Source organism: Electrophorus electricus, chromosome 17, assembly GCF_013358815.1.
Source record: "Electrophorus electricus isolate fEleEle1 chromosome 17, fEleEle1.pri, whole genome shotgun sequence".
Lineage (NCBI taxonomy): Eukaryota > Metazoa > Chordata > Actinopteri > Gymnotiformes > Gymnotidae > Electrophorus > Electrophorus electricus.
This window is the reverse complement of record NC_049551.1, coordinates 9,111,560-9,125,180: the sequence shown is the minus strand read 5'-3', so window position 1 is coordinate 9,125,180 and position 13,621 is coordinate 9,111,560.

Here is a 13,621-nt window from a genome sequence, read left to right as displayed (position 1 = left end):
GTCATCCCATAACCTAGTTCAAAAGGAGGGTTTGTCTATTTACTATGGTCCAATCATATAGAAAATGTCAGATGGCAAGATGCATTCATTTAAAGAGTAATAAAATTTTAAATAAATGCAAAGATATGTTTATTAGTAGTATATCCCTAATATCACTGGCCAATTATAATTTTCTAAGAATTATAAATAATGGGATACTGAAACATATATTTTTGTTGAGATTTTCTTTGAATGGAAACCTCTTAAATCCCAACATGTGTGCATTAGGTTATAGGACAAACCTCACTAATATGGCTTTTCATTTTGTGGACAGTGGAAAATACAAAACTGGACAGATCTTGGGCTTCAGAAACAGGATGTACAAATTTCTCTTCTAAGGTGGTGGAGGTTCCCTGGACACTTTCCATTTTGCAGTTTTTATCTTGTCAAAAGGTCCCTGTTTGCACCAGTCTCTACATTGGATATGCCTGTACTCAACCTAAATGTCTCACTTTTTAACCTTTAAGTGCCAGATATCTAGTGTACCAGTTTTATTTCTCTGTCGGAATGTCTGTGGTTATTGGTTTTTCAATGAATTTTATTCATATAAAAACTAAATGTTAAGTTCTTTTAACTTTGCAGCTCTTCTCGCTCAAGGTCCTTCAGCTGGGATCTCTGCTAAAAAGATCTGTAAAAGTCCCTCTGTAATGTGTGAAGGCACATCACTGTGCATCAGTCAGTCTCAGCTGTGTGATGGGAAATTGGACTGCCCGAATGGATTTGATGAGCTCTCCTGTTTACATGAATGCTCAGATCCAGGTAATGTGTGGATACGATGCCTTTTGAGCCTTCAACTCCCATATCTGGGGTTTTTAATGGGTTCCTGTGTGCTTCGTGTAGGCCACTTCCTGTGTAAAAACAGGATGAAGTGTATTGAGCGGACCCTGGTGTGTGATGGCCGCAACGACTGCCCTGATGACTCGGATGAGCTGCGGTGTCCTACTTGTCCTCTGCATTGTGACGAGGGCTCGGTGTGTCTGACCAGCCTGCAGTTCTGTGACGGCCAAATGGACTGTAGGGACGGCACTGACGAGAAGGACTGCTGTACGCATTTTCTCACATTATACGCAAGCAATTTCTGTTAACGTACTTGCACTGACCGTTTCTGAATGTCTGTTTTGCAGACAATAGTGGCAAAGCAGCTACAGGCACTTCTCCTCTGAGGTGCCCTCTGGGCTTTAAAGCTTGCAGGGATGGAAGTGAGTGTGTCCTCTACAGTCATGTGTGTGATGGGGAGAAGGACTGCAAGGATGGATCAGACGAGAAGGACTGTGAACACAAATGTGAAAAAGGTGGGGATTCAGTGCATGTGCACAACTCTTCCATTTGGAGTTGTGTTCCTTGTAGGATTTTGAATTCAACAATGAATTTAGCCATATAGTGTAGACAAAATAATGGTTAATGGGTTCCAAATCAGTTCTAAATACTGCACATTCTGCACACTCTTCTTCTTCCGCCTAATCTGGCCCACCTGATTGCATCTCTGTATCTGGTTCTTTGGCCCATCTGGGGCTTAGTTAGGTTTGCAGGTAGACACATGTGCAGGGGCTGTGGACTGAGCTTAGGAGCCACTCTTCCAGTGAGCTGTGCCTTTTGTAAAATGCTGCTTTTTCAGGATCACACAATGGCCACATGTACAAGATGTCAAGTAGGGTCAATGCAAGGACATGCAATTTTGCATGTCTGCAAAGTATAAATGGTTGTTTGCAAATTGACAAAGGACCTAAATCAGTGAAATGCCTGTCCTCTAATGGTAATATTTTGGCTGTTGCAGTGGAATGTTGATAGTTGTTTAATTGCAGAAAAACAGACAGAACCGTAACTGCACTGTGGTGCCAAGAATGTTATTACTGAGTTGCTCAATAGGCTTGTGTTGTGCAAAAATCAAAGTACTCGGTAAGCAATGAGTCAGCATCTGCCCCCCCCCCCCCCCCCCCCCCCCCCAAAATCATCTGGAAGATGAACTGACACCAACCAGGTAATCAATAAAGGAGCTACCCCAAAGGACCACTGAACCTCAAGTTTGGGTTCCTCTTTCATACTTTATTTCCCATTTTTTTAGTGATGCAAGAATCTTGTCTTTTTCTTTATCCTTTTGGGGGCAGTGGTAGCTCAGTGGTAAAGGTACTTGACTTGTAATTGCATGGTTGCTAGTTCAAGCCCCACCACTACCAAGTTGCAACTGTTGGGCCACTGAGCAAGGCCCTTGATCCTCAATTGCTCAAGTTGTACTCACAATTGTACATTACCTGACGCTTTTATCCAAAGCAAATGTAAGTCTTCCAATCGTGTCCCATTCTCAATTTTTTGGCCTCTCCCTTTTCTCTTAAACCTAGTGGCCAATGTCATGATATAATTAATTATTCTTTGTTTTTAGCTTTGACCCAACCATCATGCAAGTGCGACCCAAGTATGAAGTTTAAAGATCAACCAATAAGACAGGCCTTGTTGAAGTCAGCGCCACAAGGATTGTCAGCTGATGCCAAGGGCTCAGCCCCGGCCCTAGTGCATTTATTGCTTTGTATGGTTCCATACAGTATGCAATAAAGGGACATAGTGACCCCATGTGTTTGTTTGGTATGCAAAAGTCTAACTGTATCCAACATGGTTAGTGTGTAAAAGGCAGGTGCAACTTTGCATATTTTCAGAAAATGGTTCCCTGTAACTAAGGCTTTATGAAGTCCCCTGAAAATGTCCCACATCAGCAGTGACTGTCAAAATCCACACAAGCAATATTGTCAAGGGGGGGGCGCATTTTCATTACATTTAATGGAATTGTTAACTTCTGCTGTTGGATCTTTAGGGGTTTTAGAGTTGTAGGATGAATTCTGTGTAGTTGCCTTGATGTAGAAATGGTGTCTAATCTTTTACCCTAACAGGGCAGTTCCAGTGTGCTCATAGGAGGATGTGTATAGATAGGAAGCAGGTGTGTGATGGGACTCCACAGTGCCAGGATCGCTCTGATGAGATGGACTGCTTTACACGCACCAAGAGCTGCACACATCGCTGTGACAACAAGACTCGCTGCATCCCAGAAACCTTCCTGTGTGATGGAGAGAAGGACTGTGTAGATGGCACTGATGAAGCAGGATGTCGTGGAAACTGTAATGAACACCAGCTCACTTTTATTAAGATCAAGTTGATGCGCTTTCATATTGTTGCATTCATTTTAATTAGGAGGATTCTTGGTGATCCTGTTTTCCCCAGCTCCTCCCACTGTAGGTGCTTCAGCAGCTGAGCTGTCTGCTAAAAAGATCTGTAAAAGTCCCTCTGTAATGTGTGAAGGCACATCACTGTGCATCAGTCAGTCTCAGCTGTGTGATGGGAAATTGGACTGCCCGAATGGATTTGATGAGCTCTCCTGTTTACATGAATGCTCAGATCCAGGTAATGTGTGGATACGATGCCTTTTGAGCCTTCAACTCCCATATCTGGGGTTTTTAATGGGTTCCTGTGTGCTTCGTGTAGGCCACTTCCTGTGTAAAAACAGGATGAAGTGTATTGAGCGGACCCTGGTGTGTGATGGCCGCAACGACTGCCCTGATGACTCGGATGAGCTGCGGTGTCCTACTTGTCCTCTGCACTGTGACGAGGGCTCGGTGTGTCTGACCAGCCTGCAGTTCTGTGACGGCCAAATGGACTGTAGGGACGGCACTGACGAGAAGGACTGCTGTACGCATTTTCTCACATTATACGCAAGCAATTTCTGTTAACGTACTTGCACTGACCGTTTCTGAATGTCTGTTTTGCAGACAATAGTGGCAAAGCAGCTACAGGCACTTCTCCTCTGAGGTGCCCTCTGGGCTTTAAAGCTTGCAGGGATGGAAGTGAGTGTGTCCTCTACAGTCATGTGTGTGATGGGGAGAAGGACTGCAAGGATGGATCAGACGAGAAGGACTGTGAACACAAATGTGAAAAAGGTGGGGATTCAGTGCATGTGCACAACTCTTCCATTTGGAGTTGTGTTCCTTGTAGGATTTTGAATTCAACAATGAATTTAGCCATATAGTGTAGACAAAATAATGGTTAATGGGTTCCAAATCAGTTCTAAATACTGCACATTCTGCACACTCTTCTTCTTCCGCCTAATCTGGCCCACCTGATTGCATCTCTGTATCTGGTTCTTTGGCCCATCTGGGGCTTAGTTAGGTTTGCAGGTAGACACGTGCAGGGGCTGTGGACTGAGCTTAGGAGCCACTCTTCCAGTGAGCTGTGCCTTTTGTAAAATGCTGCTTTTTCAGGATCACACAATGGCCACATGTACAAGATGTCAAGTAGGGTCAATGCAAGGACATGCAATTTTGCATGTCTGCAAAGTATAAATGGTTGTTTGCAAATTGACAAAGGACCTAAATCAGTGAAATGCCTGTCCTCTAATGGTAATATTTTGGCTGTTGCAGTGGAATGTTGATAGTTGTTTAATTGCAGAAAAACAGACAGAGCCGTAACTGCACTGTGGTGCCAAGAATGTTATTACTGAGTTGCTCAATAGGCTTGTGTTGTGCAAAAATCAAAGTACTCGGTAAGCAATGAGTCAGCATCTGCCCCCCCCCCCCAAAAAATCATCTGGAAGATGAACTGACACCAACCAGGTAATCAATAAAGGAGCTACCCCAAAGGACCACTGAACCTCAAGTTTGGGTTCCTCTTTCATACTTTATTTCCCATTTTTTTAGTGATGCAAGAATCTTGTCTTTTTCTTTATCCTTTTGGGGGCAGTGGTAGCTCAGTGGTAAAGGTACTTGACTTGTAATTGCATGGTTGCTAGTTCAAGCCCCACCACTACCAAGTTGCAACTGTTGGGCCACTGAGCAAGGCCCTTGATCCTCAATTGCTCAAGTTGTACTCACAATTGTACATTACCTGACGCTTTTATCCAAAGCAAATGTAAGTCTTCCAATCGTGTCCCATTCTCAATTTTTTGGCCTCTCCCTTTTCTCTTAAACCTAGTGGCCAATGTCATGATATAATTAATTATTCTTTGTTTTTAGCTTTGACCCAACCATCATGCAAGTGCGACCCAAGTATGAAGTTTAAAGATCAACCAATAAGACAGGCCTTGTTGAAGTCAGCGCCACAAGGATTGTCAGCTGATGCCAAGGGCTCAGCCCCGGCCCTAGTGCATTTATTGCTTTGTATGGTTCCATACAGTATGCAATAAAGGGACATGGTGACCCCATATGTTTGTTTGGTATGCAAAAGTCTAACTGTATCCAACATGGTTAGTGTGTAAAAGGCAGGTGCAACTTTGCATATTTTCAGAAAATGGTTCCCTGTAACTAAGGCTTTATGAAGTCCCCTGAAAATGTCCCACATCAGCAGTGACTGTCAAAATCCACACAAGCAATATTGTCAAGGGGGGGGCGCATTTTCATTACATTTAATGGAATTGTTAACTTCTGCTGTTGGATCTTTAGGGGTTTTAGAGTTGTAGGATGAATTCTGTGTAGTTGCCTTGATGTAGAAATGGTGTCTAATCTTTTACCCTAACAGGGCAGTTCCAGTGTGCTCATGGGAGGATGTGTATAGATAGGAAGCAGGTGTGTGATGGGACTCCACAGTGCCAGGATCGCTCTGATGAGATGGACTGCTTTACACGCACCAAGAGCTGCACACATCGCTGTGACAACAAGACTCGCTGCATCCCAGAAACCTTCCTGTGTGATGGAGAGAAGGACTGTGTAGATGGCACTGATGAAGCAGGATGTCGTGGAAACTGTAATGAACACCAGCTCACTTTTATTAAGATCAAGTTGATGCGCTTTCATATTGTTGCATTCATTTTAATTAGGAGGATTCTTGGTGATCCTGTTTTCCCCAGCTCCTCCCACTGTAGGTGCTTCAGCAGCTGAGCTGTCTGCTAAAAAGATCTGTAAAAGTCCCTCTGTGATGTGTGAAGGCACATCACTGTGCATCAGTCAGTCTCAGCTGTGTGATGGGAAATTGGACTGCCCGAATGGATTTGATGAGCTCTCCTGTTTACATGAATGCTCAGATCCAGGTAATGTGTGGATACGATGCCTTTTGAGCCTTCAACCCCATATCTGGGGTTTTTAATGGGTTCCTGTTTGCCTCGTGTAGGCCACTTCCTGTGTAAAAACAGGATGAAGTGTATTGAGCGGACCCTGGTGTGTGATGGCCGCAACGACTGCCCTGATGACTCGGATGAGCTGCGGTGTCCTACTTGTCCTCTGCATTGTGACGAGGGCTCGGTGTGTCTGACCAGCCTGCAGTTCTGTGACGGCCAAATGGACTGTAGGGACGGCACTGACGAGAAGGACTGCTGTACGCATTTTCTCACATTATACGCAAGCAATTTCTGTTAACGTACTTGCACTGACCGTTTCTGAATGTCTGTTTTGCAGACAATAGTGGCAAAGCAGCTACAGGCACTTCTCCTCTGAGGTGCCCTCTGGGCTTTAAAGCTTGCAGGGATGGAAGTGAGTGTGTCCTCTACAGTCATGTGTGTGATGGGGAGAAGGACTGCAAGGATGGATCAGACGAGAAGGACTGTGAACACAAATGTGAAAAAGGTGGGGATTCAGTGCATGTGCACAACTCTTCCATTTGGAGTTGTGTTCCTTGTAGGATTTTGAATTCAACAATGAATTTAGCCATATAGTGTAGACAAAATAATGGTTAATGGGTTCCAAATCAGTTCTAAATACTGCACATTCTGCACACTCTTCTTCTTCCGCCTAATCTGGCCCACCTGATTGCATCTCTGTATCTGGTTCTTTGGCCCATCTGGGGCTTAGTTAGGTTTGCAGGTAGACACATGTGCAGGGGCTGTGGACTGAGCTTAGGAGCCACTCTTCCAGTGAGCTGTGCCTTTTGTAAAATGCTGCTTTTTCAGGATCACACAATGGCCACATGTACAAGATGTCAAGTAGGGTCAATGCAAGGACATGCAATTTTGCATGTCTGCAAAGTATAAATGGTTGTTTGCAAATTGACAAAGGACCTAAATCAGTGAAATGCCTGTCCTCTAATGGTAATATTTTGGCTGTTGCAGTGGAATGTTGATAGTTGTTTAATTGCAGAAAAACAGACAGAGCCGTAACTGCACTGTGGTGCCAAGAATGTTATTACTGAGTTGCTCAATAGGCTTGTGTTGTGCAAAAATCAAAGTACTCGGTAAGCAATGAGTCAGCATCTGCCCCCCCCCCCCAAAAATCATCTGGAAGATGAACTGACACCAACCAGGTAATCAATAAAGGAGCTACCCCAAAGGACCACTGAACCTCAAGTTTGGGTTCCTCTTTCATACTTTATTTCCCATTTTTTTAGTGATGCAAGAATCTTGTCTTTTTCTTTATCCTTTTGGGGGCAGTGGTAGCTCAGTGGTAAAGGTACTTGACTTGTAATTGCATGGTTGCTAGTTCAAGCCCCACCACTACCAAGTTGCAACTGTTGGGCCACTGAGCAAGGCCCTTGATCCTCAATTGCTCAAGTTGTACTCACAATTGTACATTACCTGACGCTTTTATCCAAAGCAAATGTAAGTCTTCCAATCGTGTCCCATTCTCAATTTTTTGGCCTCTCCCTTTTCTCTTAAACCTAGTGGCCAATGTCATGATATAATTAATTATTCTTTGTTTTTAGCTTTGACCCAACCATCATGCAAGTGCGACCCAAGTATGAAGTTTAAAGATCAACCAATAAGACAGGCCTTGTTGAAGTCAGCGCCACAAGGATTGTCAGCTGATGCCAAGGGCTCAGCCCCGGCCCTAGTGCATTTATTGCTTTGTATGGTTCCATACAGTATGCAATAAAGGGACATGGTGACCCCATGTGTTTGTTTGGTATGCAAAAGTCTAACTGTATCCAACATGGTTAGTGTGTAAAAGGCAGGTGCAACTTTGCATATTTTCAGAAAATGGTTCCCTGTAACTAAGGCTTTATGAAGTCCCCTGAAAATGTCCCACATCAGCAGTGACTGTCAAAATCCACACAAGCAATATTGTCAAGGGGGGGGCGCATTTTCATTACATTTAATGGAATTGTTAACTTCTGCTGTTGGATCTTTAGGGGTTTTAGAGTTGTAGGATGAATTCTGTGTAGTTGCCTTGATGTAGAAATGGTGTCTAATCTTTTACCCTAACAGGGCAGTTCCAGTGTGCTCATGGGAGGATGTGTATAGATAGGAAGCAGGTGTGTGATGGGACTCCACAGTGCCAGGATCGCTCTGATGAGATGGACTGCTTTACACGCACCAAGAGCTGCACACATCGCTGTAACAACAAGACTCGCTGCATCCCAGAAACCTTCCTGTGTGATGGAGAGAAGGACTGTGTAGATGGCACTGATGAAGCAGGATGTCGTGGAAACTGTAATGAACACCAGCTCACTTTTATTAAGATCAAGTTGATGCGCTTTCATATTGTTGCATTCATTTTAATTAGGAGGATTCTTGGTGATCCTGTTTTCCCCAGCTCCTCCCACTGTAGGTGCTTCAGCAGCTGAGCTGTCTGCTAAAAAGATCTGTAAAAGTCCCTCTGTAATGTGTGAAGGCACATCACTGTGCATCAGTCAGTCTCAGCTGTGTGATGGGAAATTGGACTGCCCGAATGGATTTGATGAGCTCTCCTGTTTACATGAATGCTCAGATCCAGGTAATGTGTGGATACGATGCCTTTTGAGCCTTCAACTCCCATATCTGGGGTTTTTAATGGGTTCCTGTGTGCTTCGTGTAGGCCACTTCCTGTGTAAAAACAGGATGAAGTGTATTGAGCGGACCCTGGTGTGTGATGGCCGCAACGACTGCCCTGATGACTCGGATGAGCTGCGGTGTCCTACTTGTCCTCTGCACTGTGACGAGGGCTCGGTGTGTCTGACCAGCCTGCAGTTCTGTGACGGCCAAATGGACTGTAGGGACGGCACTGACGAGAAGGACTGCTGTACGCATTTTCTCACATTATACGCAAGCAATTTCTGTTAACGTACTTGCACTGACCGTTTCTGAATGTCTGTTTTGCAGACAATAGTGGCAAAGCAGCTACAGGCACTTCTCCTCTGAGGTGCCCTCTGGGCTTTAAAGCTTGCAGGGATGGAAGTGAGTGTGTCCTCTACAGTCATGTGTGTGATGGGGAGAAGGACTGCAAGGATGGATCAGACGAGAAGGACTGTGAACGCAAATGTAAAAAAGGTGGGGATTCAGTAATAGTTGTAGGACTTTGTATTCAGCACAGATTTCATCCAGCGTAATGTAAACAATAAGGGTTAGTAAGTACAAATGTTCTGTTAGAGACTCCTAATCAAAGTTCTGAAGCCCCATGACACCTCACCATTAGGTCCACCTGATTTGATTTCTATAGCTGTTTCTCTGGCCCGGGTGCAGCTTGTTCAAGTTTGGCCACTACATGCATAGGGTATTGAGTGGCATTGGTGGAGCCAAAGCAGGGTGATGTTCTAAAATTGTGCAGAGAATAAACATTTGCGACTTGAAGACATTGGGGCTAATTTCGAATTGCATGCCTTGATTCTAAAGCCCATTGATGGTGGAGGGACCTAGTCATGAGGACAGAATTATGCCATTTTTGAGTGCCAGCAATGAAAATGTCCATCAGCTGACATCTAATTGTTTTTTGATGCATATGGAATTACTAATGGTCAGGGTGTAGTTTGTGGTTTACCTCATAAATGACCATTATTCTTACACAGTAGGTTTGTAAAGATTAACTGAAGATTTAATCTTCCTATATATGTTGTTTGGGCCTGATTTGGGGTTGTTTACCAACTAGGTGCCTAATCCTAAATATAAATTAGATGAGGTGGAAGGAAAAGTATATTGAGTCTGGGTGGATGTTGCAGACTTGTTTTTACTAATGAGGATCAAGTGTACATTTGTGAGAAGAACATGTAAACCATGTATTTCATCTTTCATCCCACCAGGACAGTTCCAGTGTGCTCATGGGAGGATGTGTATAGATAGGAAGCAGGTGTGTGATGGGACTCCACAGTGCCAGGATCGCTCTGATGAGATGGACTGCTTTACACGCACCAAGAGCTGCACACATCGCTGTGACAACAAGACTCGCTGCATCCCAGAAACCTTCCTGTGTGATGGAGAGAAGGACTGTGTAGACGGCACTGATGAAGCAGAGTGTGGTGAGTGCTGGTGATTTTTGTTTGTTTGCTTTGAAATTTGGTGAGTGCATAAAGGATGTTTGCATACCCCATAATTTAATGTTGGGGGAAATCCATTCCAATGCTTTCTACAGCAAAGATGTTTATTCATGCTTGGAATGTATAATGAATATTTAAATGTATTCCTGTACCTCACCAGGTAGCGCTTGATGCTAGTAACACCAAGTTCATTTAATTCCCAAAGGGCACCTATACATATTTCAGTATGACCGTACGTTGCTCTGGATAAGTGCGTATGCCATAAATGAATGGGTCTTTTGACTTATGTTGACAGCTACAGATAATGGAGCTGTGGTAGAGGATAAAGTATCTTCCAGTGGTGGCTTGCCAGTTGTTCCAGCTCATGCTCCAGACTGTAGAAGTCCCTCTGTGTCATGTGCAGGCACATCATTGTGCATTTCTCCAGCTCTGCGCTGTGATGGGAAGCCAGACTGCCCTGATGGATCAGATGAACATTTCTGCAAAGACTCATGTGAAAACATTGGTAATATAATTGGGAAAATGTTTATTTGCCTTTGAAATAAGTGTTCAAGAGAAACGGAATGTTCACTTTTATGCTTCATCCTGTGCTGTTGTAGATTTTACTGAAGACTCTTTCCCACTAGGTGACTTCCTGTGTAAGGACAGAAGGAAGTGCATTGAGGGGTATCTGGTGTGTGATGGACACCCTCACTGCACTGATGGCTCTGATGAGGTCGGTTGCCCCACTGCTGCTGCGGAGACAAATGCAGGTCCCTTAAAGTGCCGTTTGGGCTCCAGAGCCTGTAAGGACGGCAGTGACTGTGTCCTGTACAGCCATGTGTGTGATGGAGAGGTTGACTGTAAGGACGGATCTGATGAAGAGGGATGTGACCTTCAATGTAACCCAGGTCAGATTAGCTCGCAATGCTTCCCCTCTGAGGTCATATGAAATGTTTGACTAGCTCCTGAGGCACCTTTTCTGTAGGCATTTCCTCAGTTTCTCAAAACGCAACACCTGGCTTTTTTGTAGAAACATAACATACAGAAATGTAGTTCATCCACCTGTAGCCACCAACCTGTGCTTAAGTACAATGTTTGCTTGCTAGTGGTCAGCACACTGCACTCCTTTTTGTTTGATTGTCTGCTCTTACCTGTTCCCCATGAGCTCTAGTGCATAGTTCCTTTGCAAACAGTTGCTATATACAGGTTTAATTTAGTTTCTCACTTGCTTCATGCAGCTGGGCCTTATGTGGCTTCTGATTTCTGCTGATGGTGATTTTATTTATAAATGCCTTTCAAGACAGCCAAAGGCACTGTACATAAAGGTGAAGAAAATGACAATGCATAGTAAGATATGGTGAAATGATTTTGTGTAATAAAATTCAAATGGTCACAGTGCTGCAATACATAGTTGAAGCTTTAACTGGGAAGGAAGGGTTTACTGCTGCTTTTTGAAAGATGGGTGAGCTGTACAGGTCTGTAGCTGAGGAGGGATGGTGTTCCAGAGTTTAGGGCATACTACATCAGAAACACCATCAGGCATGTAGCTGAGCCTAGAAGAAGGAACAAAGGAAATTTGTATTGGAAGACCAGAATATACGTGAAGATGTATGAGTGAAGGAGGGCAGAAAAGGAAGAAGATACCTGACCATGCAAGACCTCAAAAACCAGTAATACTTGTATATGAATCTGAACAGGTAGCCAATGTAGATGTTTGAGTGTGGGAGTTGTTCCCATGGTCTGGTGCAGGTGAGGTCTGCACATGCTGCAACTTTAAGCCTAGAGACTGGGAGCCTGTAGAGGACAGCTTTGCAGTAATCTAGTCAAGCAGTGAGAAATGAATGGATAAGGATTTCAATTGATGGGCACAATCTAGAAATGTTAAGCTGAAAGAAAGCAATGTTAGCCTCATTAATATTGGAAGTCAAATTATGGTGTGAGATCTAAAAATGACGCATCATGAATAAAATTCTCAGGCTTGGGTTTATTCAGTGTTCTTTCTAGTTTCCAGTTTATTTGGCAGTCCTCGTACCTGTTATTTACTAAAGTAACTATGGTGAACATATTTGTTGGAAGTGATTTCAGTAGTAGCATGTTTTCAGATGCCCATCCACAGGTTAGTGCAACATAATTGGCATTGTCTCTCCCAGGTCAATTCCAGTGTATTCGTGGCAAAAAGTGCTTGGACATGAAGCAGGTGTGTGATGGTGCTGCACAGTGTCCAGATCGCTCAGATGAGGCGAACTGCTGGATGCCTTCACGGAGCTGCAGCCTGCGCTGCGACCAAAACAGCCGCTGCATTCCTGAGGTCTTCATCTGCAATGGGCAGAATGACTGCTGGGATGGAGCAGATGAAGCCGACTGCGGTGAGCCCTTTTAATTCCCAGCGTTCCTGTTGCCTGTGCACCCCCCCCCCCCCCCTTCCAGCTATAGATGTCGGCAACCATCAGCAGTTCTGAGAGTTCGATATTTTTAACGCCGGCATCGCTCTTGACATTGTTTGGATTCCCTCCCCACTACCACCCCTCTGTCTGTCTATAGGCAATCCTGCACCACATTCTCGCTGCAAAAGCCCGTCTGTACCCTGCCTGGCAACATCCCAGTGTATCTCCCCAAGACAGCTCTGTGATGGAAGGAAGGACTGTGCAGACTGGTCTGATGAGAGACCCTGCATTCAGAGCTGCCCTTATAACAGTAACCCATTTAATTTGTCTACTGTTGGAATGAATTGAAGAGTAAGGCCTGGTAAGTCTAGCAAGTTACCTGGTTCTCTTCTAGGTGACTTCCTGTGTAAGGACAGGAGGAAGTGCATTGAGAGGTATCTGGTGTGTGATGGACACCCTCACTGCACTGATGGCTCTGATGAGGTCGGTTGCCCCACTGCTGCTGCGGAGACAAGAAATGCAGGTCCCTTAAAGTGCCGTTTGGGTTCCAGAGCCTGTAAGGACGGCAGTGACTGTGTCCTGTACAGCCATGTGTGTGACGGAGAGGTTGACTGTAAGGACGCATCTGATGAAGAGGGATGTGACCGTAGCTGCAAAGCAGGTCAGGAAATGATGCCATTTAAAAGTGTGTATATATACACACACCATGTGGCTGTGACTCTAATACCAGCAACTTTTTCCTTCCATACTGTGCTTTAGGGGAGTTTCAATGTGCTCATGGAAAGAAATGCATCAGCGCCGAGCTTGTGTGTGACGGTAAGCCACAGTGCCAGGATCGCTCTGATGAGATGGACTGCTTTACACGCACCAACAGTTGTACGCATCGCTGTGACAACAAGACTCGCTGCATCCCAGAAACCTTCCTGTGTGATGGAGAGAAGGACTGTGTAGACGGCACTGATGAAGCAGAGTGTGGTAAATATTTACACCTCACAAGGTAGGATTTGTATCGGCATGGTGAATGTAATTTGTCATGAAATCAGGCATCAGCTTCCAGGCGTAGGGAGAGGCCATGCAGATTTTAGCTT